Genomic DNA, 16,523 nt, shown 5'->3' with positions numbered 1-16,523 from the left:
TTCCCTCACACCACACCACACCACACCATCCCATGCCACACCACACCATTTCATACCACCCCACCACACCCAGCATATTACCCCATACCACACTTCACATCATACCATACAACCAAACCAAACCATAACATACCACATCGCATTTTCACTATGCCACACCACAGCACACCATACAACATTACCCCACACTACATCACACCGATCAGGTTCAAGAATGCGGAACATAGTAAAAATACATCGAAGATCAGCGCTGCAGTACTAACCACGCACGATATTTTACTCGTACATTTATTTTTACACTCCTCCAGCAGATACTTCCTATGTTTACCTGCACAGCCTTATTTGCAGGTAGTTCATAAGCCAGGCCTAACAAGAGATAACCTAAGCGTTGTTCTTGTGGTCCGGGGCTCATCCCAAACGTGAACCCGGTAGACTGCCGGCCGAAGTAACCCTCTTCCTATACTCCACCACCCCCCTTTTCCGAGTGTGATACGGAAGGGGTTGAGGGACGTTTGCCTAGCCAGTCAGCGAAGCCACCTGGTCATATGGGTCTCACAACGTAAAGCATCCCCCTCCAGCATTGAGCCTAAACGTGAAAGCTATTTTTTTTTTTTCTTTCCGAGAGTCAGGACAGAAGGACACCGTAGTTGGGACCGAGGTATGCTGGTTCCCTGCATGGAGCATGTTTTTGTGCTTCACCTGTAGGACGGCCGCATAGGAGCAGTCGCTTACCTGTGATCGACGGGTCAAACTACATCGGACCAGACAGATCGGGGTAAGCAACAGCAAAAGCAACAAGAAAAAAACAACAACAACTACATACATGAGTTACCGTAGAAGTCTTAGAAAGCCTCTTAATTTCACAAGAATACGGTCCACGCTACGTTGCCTCATTGCAGTTCAAGAGGACGATCAACTGCAACGGTGTGAGGGTGAGGGAAGACTCGTGGCGCTGAGGCAGGACAGGGCACCGTGACCCGCTGTGATGCAAGGGCGGTCCGTCCACTCAGGCATTAATTACCGTTTTGATCCACGCCGCCCCCCTGTCTTCACCACCCACCCCTACCACCCACACCCACACTGCCTCACTCATACACACACTAGACCACTCAGCACACCATTCACATCCACATTCCACTCCTACGCCCACATTGCGTCTCACCCACACCCACACAACATCCACACCCCACCCACACCTCACCCACACCCACACTGCACCTCTCCCACACCCACAACCCAACCACACCCACACTCCACCTCTCCCACACCCACAACTCAGCCACACCCACACTGCACCTCTCCCACACCCACACCTCACCCACACCCACACTGCAACTCTCCCACACCCACACCTCACCCACACTGACTATGCTCCTCACCCACAAGACTCATCACCGATACCCATACCCACATCAACTCAGCCACACTCACATCCCATCCTCATCCACAATCCACCCACACAGATACTGCACCCCTCCCACACTCACAGTCCATCCCCACTCACACCCCGCCCACAGACACTGGAGCCCTCTCACACCCAGACCCCATCCTCACCCCCACCCCATCCACACAGACACTGCATCTCTCCCACAGTCAAACCCCACCCTCATCCACACCCACCCACACAGACACTGCACCCCTCCCACACCCATATCCCACCCTCACCCACACCCAACCCTCAGTCTAAAGGCTACCATTAACCCATACACCTATACTTCTTTCACTTTAACTTGGCCTAAAACTGCCCTCTCTTCGTCTTGAAAGCTGAGTTGTAACATGAAATTAGCCTAAAGATAGAGTATGATGCTAGCCACGAAAAAATGCTATAGAATGAATGCATAGCTGTTGTATTGTCTTTCTCCGCCACTGAGCTATGTGAAACAAGCTGCACAAGACGAAAATCTGGGCCAGGCCAAGGTGGGGGGGGGAAAAAAAACTATACCGGTATTTCTGCTCTCGCCAAAGTCAACGTCACAGGGAAATAACGCAGCGTATATGAGGCCCCTTTGCTGCTTTATAATCCACGTTTTGTTGTTTGTATGGTGTTTGTGAGGCTCGTTTGGTGCATTATTACCCATGTTTGTTTTGTCGTTTGTGTAGTGTACTGTATATGAGGCTCGTCTGTTGCTCCGAAAGTTATGCGCTGTATTTCTGTCGTTTGCATGATGTATGAGAATCGTTTGTCGCATCATAATCCAAGTCATTTTGTCCGTTGTATACTGCATGAGACTCGTTTGTTACACCCATACCCACGCTTTTTTGTTGTTAGTATACTGTAAAGAAGATTTGTTTGTTGTTATCATTATTCGAGTTTATTCTGCTGTTTGTATACTGTATATGAGGCTTGTTTCTTGTATAATAATCCACACCTCTTCTGTCGTTTGTAAACTGTATAGAAAATTCACATTCATTGTTTCGTAATCAGTGTTTCTTTTGTCGTTCAGCCTCACCAGCATCTCCACGAACGGGTTTGTCCATTACTGAGCGATGACCGGCGACCCAACATGGGATGGGGGGGGGGTGGAAGGCAAGCTGCAGGGGCCATGCAACACAGGCAGGGGCAGAGTCAGGGCAGTGGTCATGGCAAGGACAAGGAAAGAGGAAGGATAGGGAAGCGGCAGGGTAGGGTAAAGTAAAATAAGGTACAGTAGAGCAGGACAGGACAGGACAGGACAGGGAAGGACAGGACAGGGCAGGGCAGGGCAGGGCAGGGGCAGGGCAGATCAGGACAGTGGGCAGTGCAAGACAAAGTAAGGTCAAGGCAGGCCAGGGGCGGGGGAGAGCAGAGCAAGGCAAGAAAGGGACAGGACAGGGCAACGCTAGGCTGGGCAGGGTAGGGCAGTGGGATGGAGGGACACCTTCAACACTCATCAGTTAAGAGTACTAGATTGTAGCTCAGTGAAAAAGTATCGGTAAGCTATAACTGGACGCGACAGGTTAATATGTGTCACCTAAGGATCTACAAATACATTAATCTACTATAACTTCAGTATATTTTATGAACTATTGGTACGTGAGGGTAAGGGCTGTCCTGGGTATCTGCATCTGCCTCAAGTAATCAGAATCCATATTTTTCAAGGTTTCGGTGAGACTGTCCTAAAAATAAAATAGGTAACCAAATTATACTCCTAAATCACGGGGTGGCTAATCCCGGCCGAGCTGTATAAGGAGTGAGCAGATTGCCGGTGTATCAGCAATTATTGGTGCGCCTTGACCGATCGTAATCACCATAATATGTAAACTTTCATCACGTTATTTTATCCTGCAAAATCGTGGCCGAAACCCCCATTATGCTGAGATTAATCACAGGAATGAGTGCGTGTGTGTAGGCAAAGAGAGTTCTCAGTATCATGGCCGTATCTATAAACTCTCCTAACTTAAGTAGTCTTTATGAATGGCTGTAAATATGTTGGTCTTCAGTCCTATTATTATTATTATTATTATTATTATTATTATTATTATTATTACTAGTAGTAGTAGTAGTAGTAGTAATTTTAGTTGTTGTGGCCCCAGGATCATCTGAAACGTGAACCCGGTGGACTGCAGGCTTACATTCCCCTTCTGCATTCCACAATCCTCCTTTTAGGAAGACGGGGTAGTAATCGAGGGATGTTTGTACTGTATAACCAGGCAGTTGAGCCGCCCAGTTACATTAGTGCCACCACATGAAGGCATCCCTCTTCAACACCGGCCGTCAACACTACAGCTATTAAACACTACCAAGAGTGAATATAATGTTGACAAAATACGAAAAACAAAACTAGGTTACATATTACGGATGCTTCGTAATAAGACTTAAGATACTTTTATGCATACGATCCTTAGAGTCAGATTTTCGTCGGCTTGTCTCTCTATATGGTACGTTGGTATTCGCCTTTATTTTGATGATCCATTGCGACTCAAGGAAATGTTGGCTGGGAGATATACGGGTTAGACCTAAAATTCTTTGTTTTCTATAATGTTTCAGGCTACACACACACACACACACACACACACACACACACACACAAGATGGGTTCTGTGTAGGTGTAAACGTTAGAGAAAATAAAGAACTCAGGCTTTAATCTGTGTCTCTCTCCCACCCACCATGTCTAGTCTCCCGTGTGTTTTATATCTAATCTACAGGGTGGCCCTTAAATAACGCTCCACTTTCATTTCGCCAGCGACTTCTTGTGTGTTGCGGGGACGGTTCAATCAGAGTTATCAATGTCTGCCTTCATTATTTATTCATCTCCTAATCCCACTGCAACACCCACGCCCATACCTGCAGAATGTGCCGTCCTCACAAGGGAGCGCTATTTACGGACCACCCTGTACGTTGATGCTATGACAACAAGAATTCAGAAGATAAAAATTAGTCTGTCGTATCGAGAATAAATCGCCAAGGAAAAGGTGCTACACAACCACCTAACATTTCGTGATTATGAATTACGGGGTCGTATTCATAAAGCGTCTAAAGCCGAAGTCATGAATGAGACTCCTTACTGATCCCTTTACCACTCATGTAGCCACCAAGCACTTCACAATCAGACCAAAGGGAACAATGAAGGGAATGATGTGGCAGGGGTAAACCAGTTCTGCTGTCGGGCCCTGCTGCGGATGTCACTGATTGCATTGTGCAGTTGACCCTTGTGCGGTGTGGTGCGGTGAGGATCTGTCCGTTCTCCCCTTTGAAGCTAAGATGCGAATGTGTGTTTGAATGAATGAGTAAATGGGGAGTGTGTCGTCCTGTCTCGGCTACCTCCCTTTCCTTGGGGGAAGCAGCCTAGGTATATATATATATATATATATATATATATATATATATATATATATATATATATATATATATATACTTAGTTGCTATGGAGACTTGCGTATCAATGAAACTGACTAAGATTCTTTGTGAATACGTCTAAGATCATTTGTGAATATGTCCAAGGTGTCGTGCTGTTATTCTCGTATGCATAGGATGATGACAACAGCCATGGTGATGATGATGATGATGATTCCTAAACAATGATTCAAATACGACAGCTATTCTTCCTCTTCTTCATCTTCATCTCTTCCTCTTCTTCCTCTTTTACTCCACAAGACAGCAGAGGGTTGGTAGTACAGGATGTCTGGACGCAGGCACTGTCATTTTTCTCCCTTCATTAACACCTTCAGCCAGAGGGAGTATTTTTCTATTGTTTTCATGTTATTGTTATTTTATCTATTTGGTTATTCATTTATCTGCTTACTTACTTCTTTTATTATTACATTTATTCTTGCAGCTGCCAGACGATTTTATTCTGTTAACTAAAGCACAGACGTAGTGAAGGGCTAAATGCAATCCATATCACCCCCCCCCCATTCAGAAGTCAATGCTAAGTTAAATAAAATCTTCTTGAGGTAACGGTGACAAGAATACACACACACACACACACACACACACACACACACATATATATATATATATATATATATATATATATATATATATATAAATGGACAACTCTACGCTGTTGCAAACTTCCATCTGACCAAACATATGCCCCGCCTCCCTGCACACCTAACCAAGAGCATTAAGGCCCTCCCCCCCCCCCCCCGTATAACACGGAGACATTAAAACTAAAATTTCACTACGGCAGTTTATCACGGTAATGATGAAAAATGAGCAGATTTGATGAAATTATGACTCTGCTTTTTTCATTTAGGCAGCCATTTTTATGATTACATGATAGGTATAGCCATGAAACCTCATACATAATTAGATATTCATATAATAATTTATCATGTAAAACTTCTGCCTCCTAGGTGTAAGTTGCAAAGTTTAAATAGAAAAATGCATTAATATAATCAGTTTTATGTATTTTTGCAATTTCATAAAATTATATAATCTCTTGGCATTCTAACTACCAAAAGGCAACAGGAGACATATTAACACACATTCCTGGAGAATCTGAAGACTGTATTTGTATTAGTTTCTGAGTCCTTGCCCAGAAACGATTTTTTTTTTTTCATCATTAAGAACAAAAAAAAATGCTTAAGACAGCATTCTACCTATCAAAAGGCACCATTTACTATAATACACATAACTATGTGAAATTTCATGACTCTATAGTGAATACTTTCTGAGTTCTGGCCCAGAAACGAAATCTCTAGGCCCGGCCAGCCTCTCTGCCGCCCAGCTCTACGGACGGACACATATTGATCCCAGTGATACCAACGACCTCCTCTGACTTCGTCAGGTGAAGGATAATGAGTCACTGGATTTGAGGGATTAATCAGCACCTTTAATACTAAAAATAAACATAGGCAACGCTACGCTGCTGCAACCTCCACCTGACCAAGCACATACCCCCCCACCTCCTTGCACACCTAACCAAGTGCATAACGGCCCTCACTCCCCTCCCCCTCTGTGTAACAGACAGCAGGTCGCATTGAAATCTGATTTTTTTTTTCATTATTAAAAAAAAAAAAAAAATACTGAAGACATTGCATTCTCTGTATCAAAAGGCATCAGTTCACTATAAGACACATAACTAAGTGAAATTTCATGATTCTATAGTGAATACTTCCTGTGTTCTGGCTGCGATGGTCACACTGAAATCTGAGCATTTTTTTTTTTTAATACGTAAGACAGCTTTTTACCTATGAAAAGGCACCAGTTCATTATAAGACACATAACTGTGTGAAATTTCATGACTCTATTGTGAATGCTTTGAGATTTGCTCCGGAAACGAAATCTCTACGTCACCTATTGCTGTTGATCCCAGAGATAACAATACTCTCCCCTGTTCGTCAAGTGAAGGGTAAAAAAAAAAAAAAAAAAAAAAAAAAAAAAAAATTGGGTCATTCAGATTCCTTGCACAGGTCGAGCTGAAGTCTCTGAGATTTTTTTTTTCTTCAGAAAAACTACTTAAGACACAGCATTCTACCAATCAAAAGGCACCAGTTCACTATAAGACACATACTGTAACTATGTGAAATTTCATGACTCTGTAATTAATACTTTCTGAGATTTGCTCTGGAAACGAAAATCTCTACGCCCGGTCGCCCAACTCTATGAACGGACACCAGTGATAACAATACCCTACCCTGACTTTGTAAGGTGGAGGGTAAAAATAATAATAAAAACAAGAAATTAAAAAATAATAAAAAAATAATAAAACAAACACATTCGTTGCCAACTTGATCTGCGTCGTACCATTAAAGCGTCATGAGGGGTAAAGAAATGGGTGTAGCGAGAAGAGGAGTGGGCAAGATGGGCGGGAAACTGGGTGGGCGGAGGGACTAGGGAAGGAATGTATACCCTGTGAAAATGGGAGTGGCAGGATTAGTGGTCTGAGTGCATGTTTATTTCAAAATATCATCAAAGAGTCAAAGTGTCAGAGGGGGTAAAGAAATGGACGTAGGAGACAAAGAAATGGGCGTAGGGGACAATGAAATGGGCGTGAGGGATAAAGAAATGGGCGTAGGGGACAACGATGTGGACACTAAGGGACAAAGATGGGCGTAAGGGATAAAGAAATGGGTGGGGAGAGCTGGAAGTGTGGTGCGAAGGTGAAGAGGGGTCGTGGGAGTATACTCTGTGAAAATGAGGGGTAGAAGTAGACGTTTGAGTGTAGTAAAGGTATATTCTAGGGCCATGAGAGTATATCATGTGAAAATGGGTGGTGTAAAAGTACCGTAGAGGCTTAAGTGTAGCCTGTGTCCCACTGTCAGGAACTTTCCCATGATTCTCCACGATCTTCATGTCTTCGTGTGTCGCCGCATGTCGTCACGAGTAAAATGGTATGACTTAGTGATGACGTAGCGCTGACCTGGAGAACTTCGTCATTCTTCACGGTTCTTGGTGTGCTACGACAATTTTTAGAATGTTCAAAAATTGTCTATGTGGGCGCCGACAAGGAGAAAAATGAGACACGTCGTGACGGTAATGTCATTTATCTTAGCTATGACTTAGCGTGTCTCAGTTTGTCGTTAGGTGTGACTTGACGTGTCGTAGCAATAACTTGGAGATCGAATCCTGAAGATCCGCTACGACACACGAAGTCATACCTATGACAGGCAAAGTTATACCTAAGACGTGCCACGACAACTTACGACACGCCATGTCCAGTGCCCCCACTACATGAGGGAAATACCACTTCTGGCACAGGTCTGCCACCTCCTTCCACTTCTCTGGGGTGTCAGGGCAGGTCAAGACTTCGTCCTGGTACTCCTCGATTATGGCCTCGCAGGTGTCAGGGATAATTTTGGAGATGATGTTTTGCGCCACCCAGCAGCCATTACTTAGGGATTTGTAGGTGTCCCCAGTTGTCATGTAGCGGAGAGTGATGGCCAACCTTAGCCCAGGAGATATGGGCTTCCTCCAAATTCTTGTTCTGCTTTCAGTTCTTGGCCCCACTCTGTTGGGCAGCTCCTGGAACATGCCTGGCCCCATTCGGAGGAAGTTCCTAAAAACCTTCACATCCTCGCCACCCAGCTCCATCAGAAGATTCTCGTATTGCATGAAACTTGGTCGACTCAGTAGCTATGATGCTGTCCAGTAGGCCCTCTTCTTCTGTGCCTTCATTTTTTTTCTTTGTTGTAGCACGTAAATAGCGAGGTCCAATCGCAATTGCTGATCTTCCAGGTCGCTCTGCATAAAAAGAACTCCTCTTCAGGAGTCAGGCAGTAATCCATCGCGTCTGCTAGAGCCAAGAGATCCATCCTCACTCCACACTCGCACTTGGCAACTGACACCTGCCTCTTCTCCACCCTCCTATATATAGCCTCCCACCAAAGATCCAGGCCATCGTCATGTCCTGATAATCTTAGCAGTGACTCAGCGGTAATTTAGTGGTTCCATTGCGTGTCGTAGCTTGTCGTAGCGTGTCGTGGCGATGTCTTGGCATGACGTGGAGTCAAAGTGACCGTTATTTTTTTACTGAGCGATGATCGTAGTGTGTCGTCAGGATAACGTGACACTTCCATTGGGTGTGTTGGGATGTCGTAGCAATGTCTTTGTGTGTCTTAGCACTAACGTGACCATGTCGTGAAATGGCCGTTTAGGCCTAACATTTGAGGCATGATCGTGGCATTTCACCAAGATCATACCTCGAAGGTAAGATCGTGGCAATCAGGGCCGTTCTCAAAGATGAATATGGGACACGGGCTCAAGTGCAGTGAAGGTATATTTCAGGGGCCATGAGAGTATACCCTGTGAAAATGGGTGTAGAAGGTTTAAATGTCTGAGTGTAGTGAAGGTATATTTCAAAATTTACTTCAGCATCAAGAACCAGATAAGCTCGATTTGCTCTCATATACCTAGCATCATGGGACGCAGGTAAGAGATCGCTGAAATAATCCATCCGGGGGTAGTATGATCAAACATCTTTCTAGTGAAGGGATTAACGTCCAAACAAGTCCCCCCTCCTTCACTCCCTGTAACTGTTTTCACCGGCCGGCCGTAACAACAACAACAGCTAATACCAAAACACTATTTATATCCCAAGCACTACCATCCTGTGACCCTCTCTCTCTTTTTTCTTTTTTTTTTCCGCCCAGCCGAGCGTAATGACGATGGGCGAGAGGCACGAAGGAATTCAGCTTAGGATTATTTTCGAACTGGGGACGTTATATATAGCCGGGACTAACACTTTCAGGCTGCTCGCGCTCACTCTCAGTTGAATTTTTTAGATGGAATAAACTACTGTTGCAGTGTTGTTCCGATCATGAGAGGGCTAACCTGTACCTTCAGCTAAAAAGAGATTCTTTTTTTCAATGGAAAGTCTCTCTCTCTCTCTCTCTCTCTCTCTCTCTCTCTCTCTCTCTTGGCTATATACCCAGGCTCCTATGACATCTTCAAAACTGAATAATATCGTCTGGTTAACCTTGGCAACGTTCTGATACCAAAATTATTATTAGGATGTACTGTACATGCTATTAATAACCATCAACAAAAACACTACACCCTTCCAAGTACCCACATTTCCTAGCCCCTCCCCACCCTAATTATCCCTATCCTCCAGTCCCTCCCCCGACGCCATCCATCTGCTGCATTTATCTGCACAATGAACAATTTCAGGTGCTGGAGAGGGACGGCTTTGCGCGGTGGCAGCTGGCACTAACATAGCTGGGCGGTTTCCGCTGCCTGATTATGCAAACGTCCCTCAACTCTCTCCCTGTCCCCTGCAAGGAAGACGGTGGACAACAGGAAGGGGCAACTTCAGCCAGCAGTCTACTGGCTTCACATTCTGATGAACCTGAGGTTACGACAGCAGCAGCAGCAGCAGCAACAACAACAACAACAACAACAACAAAACAACAATAATTACTACTACTACTACGAACCACTTCAGCACTTCCCTAAGTATGATATTCTCCTCCTAACCCAGCCTATTCTCGTCCTAAGACTAACTTTTTTAGCCTAGGCTATCCTTACCTAACTCTCCTTATTTTATCAAAAGACCCTAACCTAACCCTAATATGTTAACCTAACGTGACCCAACCTGACCTAATCTAACACACCACCCTAACGTGATCTAGCCTTAACAGACTAAGCCAACCTAAGCTAACCTAGTGTTCCCTAAGCTACCCTAAGCTAACAGTAACAAGCCAACCTAACAGAATACGTGCTCCAAACACGGAACAAATTGCTTGACCCCACATCTTGATCCGACAAAGGCCTCCAAACCAAGACGGAGCCAAGATCACACAGTTTATATACAACATCTCCACACACATCCTAATCAGAATTTATAGTTTCATATTATTAAAATGTGAAGAGAGAATGCTTGCACACACACACACACACACACACACACACACACACACACACACACACACACCCTAATCAGCATAATCACTTTCATATTATTAAATTGTGAAGAGAGAAAGCTTGCACACACACATACACACACACATACACACACACACACACACACACACACACACACACACCACGCGGTCGATCCCGTCTGACGTGCGGATATCTGACAAAGCAAAAAAGAAGAAAAACAATCAGCTCGCACTATAACTCACAATCATCGTCTCCTTCCGTAATCAACAAGTGTGGAATGCGCTCGCTTTACTTCTGCTTTTTGCCCCTCTCACAAGCCTCCGATGCTTTTATTTTTATTCTTTTTACTAGAATTATTTTATTGATTCAACCCAAGGCACATAATCTCGCCTATAATAAATCCTAACAAGTAGCACCCAAGAATTTAGCTCGGATTTTTTCAGTGTGGATAAAGAGAGGTTGGCTATGGATGAGATGAGGGCTGTGGGAGTGAGAATCTGGTGGGTTATTGTTATTATTGTTATTATTATTATTATTATTATTATTATTATTATTAATACTTTCTCTCTCTCTCTCTCTCTCTCTCTCTCTCTCTCTCTCTCTCTCTCTCTCTCTCTCTCTCTCTCTCTCTCTCTCTCTCTCTCTCTCTGACTGTGTGTGTGTGTGTGTGTGTGTGTGTGTGTGTGTGTGTGTGTGTGTGTGTGTGTGTGTGCTACTATATGATTGTGCAAGTAGTGACATGGGAAAGGAAGGTTGTGTATTTACGGGGATGGTGGAGAAATAACAATTTTCTTATGAAAAAAGAAAGACCCAAAGGCTGGAAGACTGCTAAAAGTTGTACACACACACACACACACACACACACACACACAAAGGACGACCCTGTGGTAGCAATGACACTGACGGAGAAAATATGATGATAAACATCGTCAGTATTTATAAAGAATCTTAACCAAATTGTACTAGGCTATGGTACATAAATTTTCACAGCACAATTAATGGCAGTTCAGTATTGTAGGAATGATTTTTTTCGTTTTCTTTTTCATGTTTTCACTCCCTTTAATTGGCCATAGAGCGTGTGGGTGTTTGCAATTAACCGCTTCTCATAACTATAGTTCATTCACAGTAACTTGGCTGAGAATTTCATCATTTTTGCATCTTATTTTTCTTTAGCTCGTTCTCAATTTGACAACACTGTGGCCCTGCATCCTTTCCCTGACACTTCTTCGTGATTAGCACCATAAAGCAGACAATACTATACTCCTGCATCCTTTCCTTAACACTTTTTCGTGACTAGCACCATCAAAAACAAATATACCTACTACAAATTTATATCCTTTCCATAACACTTTTTCGTGACTAGCATCATTTTCTAGTGTTAATCCATTGCTACAGCTCTATATTCGTGATGAAGAGGCGACAATATTACGCCAAGTTAGAGTGAACAGAATACAACATTCGTTTTTGCATCAAAAGCAGTGCCGTAATTGTTTTCATCTGTGGGAACTGGGCCATTCTAACGATTTAAATATCAAGCCGTGGTTGAATAAACTTAGATGAGCCTTAGTTATGAGGCAGAAATGAGTCTCCTTGGTTAACAGTCAAACCAACCCTCCAATCTGACATCACCAGGTCATCAACCAAGCTGAAAGGGGTTAGGGACCTTTGTCAGGCTTGAGTAGGCCTAAATGCGAGATGGTCAGGCCGATGGCTTACGAATGAACTTACTATAAAATCCCTGTCATAACTTTTACGAAGATTGGATAGTGAAGTAGTGTTTTTTCATATTTCTGGTTCTTCCTATAAAGAAGACACAAGACTTCTCTGACAGCCACACCAACTCCTGCGATACTGTTGGGGGAAAGACAAGTATTTACGGGGGAGGTGGAGGGGCGAACCCAGGGGTCCCACCTTCTATAAACTCTGGTCCTGGCGAAGGTTTTTTTCTGTGCAAAATTTCGTGTGACGTAAAAAAAAAATGGAGTAGTCTCCTTTGGGGCATTCCCCCCATCCCGCAGGGGTGGCCGTCAGGGGTCCCACTCAGCCTAAAAAGTGGCCAGAGTAAACGCCTACAAATATACAAGACTTCGTTTTCCTTGAATAAAAATTATGGCCATGAATAAAGGACCCCCGGGGACCGTCCCCTCCCCCGGGAAATGCGACCCTGGTGGTTCAACCCTTCTCAAAACATGGCCGGGGTGCACATCTATCGGTATGAAAAATTTCACGTTCTTCGATTACTAACTTTGACAGTGCATAATGACTTTGGCCGAGGCCATGCAAAAATTCATGCACCTAGGTAAAAATACACATATATATATATATCCCTGCCTAATGGTTTTAGGTTAGGTTAGGTGGGATTTACAGGGATAGCCGCAGGCCTTCGGGGTTCCCTCCCAGCTTGAAACCTGGCCCACGGACAGGTCTACCACTGTGCAACATTCGTTTTCCTAACTCTCTCCCCATAAGGCCTGGGCCCCATTCTTCAAGAAAGTACAGTAGGCTAACCCATTGAGCGTGTGAGTGAGTGACTAACGAAGTTAGGGACAAGCATTAGATCTGGCGGCCCCTGTGGGTGTGGCAAACACAAAGATTGGTTATGAGAGGGAAATCGTTGGTACACTGGAAAAGATGGTACCGCACATAAATATTATATATATATGAACTAGTTTAATGGCTAGCTACTGACTTCACAAGGGTCATTCAAAAGGCACATTTCAGGAGGACAGGATGTGCGACTCCCCCCCACCTCCTGCCACCCCATTTGAGATCCTCTGATACACCCGCCTCACCGGTAATATATACAGCTTAGCAATGCCGCGGACTCGACCCTAAACCTGAGCTGCCTCCAATGAGATGCCACCTGATTCAATCGCCAAATTTAGAGTTGTCGTTTTGCCCTGTACACAGGTCACTCGCCGCATGCCTGGCCACACACACACACACACACACACACACACACACACACACACACACACACACACACACACCACACCACACCCAAAACCATCACTTCTAATATACTTTTTTTTTTTTTTAATAAAAGATGAAGGAAAAATTCTAACTTGACAAATTTTTTATCTATCTTAAAATCTGAGTGACAATAGCAGATTAGCATTCGAATACGATGAGTCACAAGAAATGAAAAGGATGTAGAGCCGTAGTACTGCCTTCTCTGCCACTGAGTTACGTAAGATAAGCTGCAAAAAGAGAAAATCTGGGCGGAATTTAACTTAAAAATAAAACGATGCGACCCATGCACAACGTCATGCAGTCCCATCCCAAACCACAATAATGTTGGGTTTCTCAGTCACGGGTTCAGAGGGTATCTACAACGGACCAGGTAAATCTATAAATGACGTCATGCACTGCCGGCCGCATCAGTAAGCGAAACCAGTTGCACTAACGACCACCGGACACCCAACTCTAAGGAAACGGGATTCGGGGGAAAAAAAAAGAAAAGAAAAGAAAGATTAAAGAAGATGGAACGGCAGATCCATACCGTACCGCGCTCTGTCGCGTAGTCGATGTCAGCAATGAGTCAAACTTCGCCTTTGCTGCTTTGCCGACTGTAGCACTGGAAGATGCTACATGTACTGTTCTTGTGGGATGAGAATAAGTAGCATACAATATTAAATGCGTAAAGAAGGAAGGATACTCTCTGCCATCTATTTGTACTACGTGAACTTAAGTGATGACAGCACGAAGCACACAACAAAAGAGTAAAGGTAGGCGGGATACTCTATGCAGTTTGAGGAGTTATAGTTGCTACATGAACTGTTTTTATGCGATGATAATATGAAGTACATAATATTAAGAGCAAAAAGAAGGAAATATAGCCTCGGTCGCTTTTATAAGATGGCAATACGACGTACACAACAGAATTAAAAAAAAAATAGGAAAGATACTCTCCATCGTTCGGGGAGGAATGAGAAATATGGAGAGCAGGCGACAATGCTGGCAAAGGACTGTCGGCGAACTTTTGCTCATGGCTGTACCAGGCAAGACTTGCGCCGATGATCCTGGCTCCATAGCTACTTGACACACGACCTTAAAATAGAATGTGTAGCCCATATCGGATATTACCGAGTCTCTTGTAGCTTGACCCCATCTACTCCCTCATAAACAGCAACTACTACATCACACCTCCATATGCACCCCTCCTGTATCCTCGGTCACACACACACACACACACACACACACACACACACACACACACACACACACACACACACACACACACACACACACACACCGCTCACTGGTGCAGTGGTAACGTTCTCGCTTGCCAACTGGTGGACGGGAGTTCGCGCCTCGCTCAGGTTGCGAAAAGTTTCGCTGACGAAGTGGGTGGTTACTGTCCCCCTTGAGCAAGGGGACGGGTGTGTGCGTGTGTGAAGGTCACAGCCTTGCCCTTAGATCGGACTATATGAGCTCTCAGCTCCCTTCCGGGAGGGTAAAAGCTGACGATCACGACCATCAAGTGATCCTGACCGACCCGGTGAATTACACACACACACACACACACACACACACAAAGAGCTAAGAAGTGAGGTGATCGGATGAATGGGGTCAACAGCGGTGCTTCTTGATAAACAAGAGAGCACTTAACCCTGTCTCATGATTGGGACAACTCTCTTATTTTATGTCAGCTAACAAGAGACGATTTTATTTTGCTGTGTGAGTAAAGGGGGTCCGAGATTGTTAATACTGTCACCATTAACTCTCTCTCTCTCTCTCTCTCTCTCTCTCTCTCTCTCTCTCTCTCTCTCTCTCTCTCTCTCTCTCTCAATAGTCAACATCTTCTTTCATGATAGGGACAGCTACCACCATGCGATTTATTCAGCTAGGAGTGAGTCATAGGAGCCTGAGAAGTAATACAAACTGTCCTGATCATTCCGGTGCTGAGGAAGGGGAACAAGACCTGGGGGCATATCCAAACGATTTAATTCACCTTAAAAGAGACACCTTGTAGTGAAGGGGTTAATGAAAGAGGGGGAGGAGGAGGAGGAGGAGGAGAAAAAATAAAAAAAATAAAAACTCACAGTACTGAAAGGGTTAAAATGAGGATAGGTAAGGGGAGCCGGGATAAGAGGAAGGTATATGAATTAGGAGGTGAAGAAAAGAAGAAGAGGAAGACAGGACAGGAGGTGAGGGAAGGAGGAATAAGAGGGAGGTAGAAACAGAGGTGAAGAAATGAGGGATATGAGGAAAACAAAACAGGTGGTGAAGGAAGGAAGTATAAGAGGAAGGTTGAAGAGGAAGTGAACGAAGGAGGGATAAGAATATAGGAAAGGATGTGAAGAAAGGATGGAAGACTAAGAGAAAGACAGAAGTGGAGGTAATGGAAGGAAGAATAAGAACAAAATAGGAGAGGAGGTGAAGGATGGAAGAATTAGAGAAAGATAGGAATGGAGGTGAAGAAAGGAGGAATAAGAGAAAGCTAGGAAAGGAGGCGAAGGAATCAAGAACAAGAGAAAGATAGGAAAGGACGTGAAGGAAGGAAGAATAAGAGAATGATAGGAAAGGAGAGCAAAATAGGACAGGAGGTGAAGGAAGGAATAATAAGAGAAAGATAGGAGCGGAGGCGAAGGAAGGAAGAAAAAGAGAAAGACAGGAAAGGAGGTGACGGAAGAAGAATAAGAGAAAGACAAGAAGGGGGGTGAAAGAAGGAAGAATAAGAGAAAGACAGGAAAGGTGGTGACGGAAGAAGAATAAGAGAAAGACAAGAAAGGAGGTGAAGGAAGGTAGAATAAAAGAAAGACAAGAAAGG

The sequence above is a fragment of the Coenobita brevimanus genome, chromosome 23 (assembly GCF_032717465.1).
Source record: "Coenobita brevimanus isolate Jiangsu-jjx chromosome 23, ASM3271746v2, whole genome shotgun sequence".
Classification (NCBI taxonomy): domain Eukaryota; kingdom Metazoa; phylum Arthropoda; class Malacostraca; order Decapoda; family Coenobitidae; genus Coenobita; species Coenobita brevimanus.
This window is presented reverse-complemented; position numbering follows the sequence as displayed.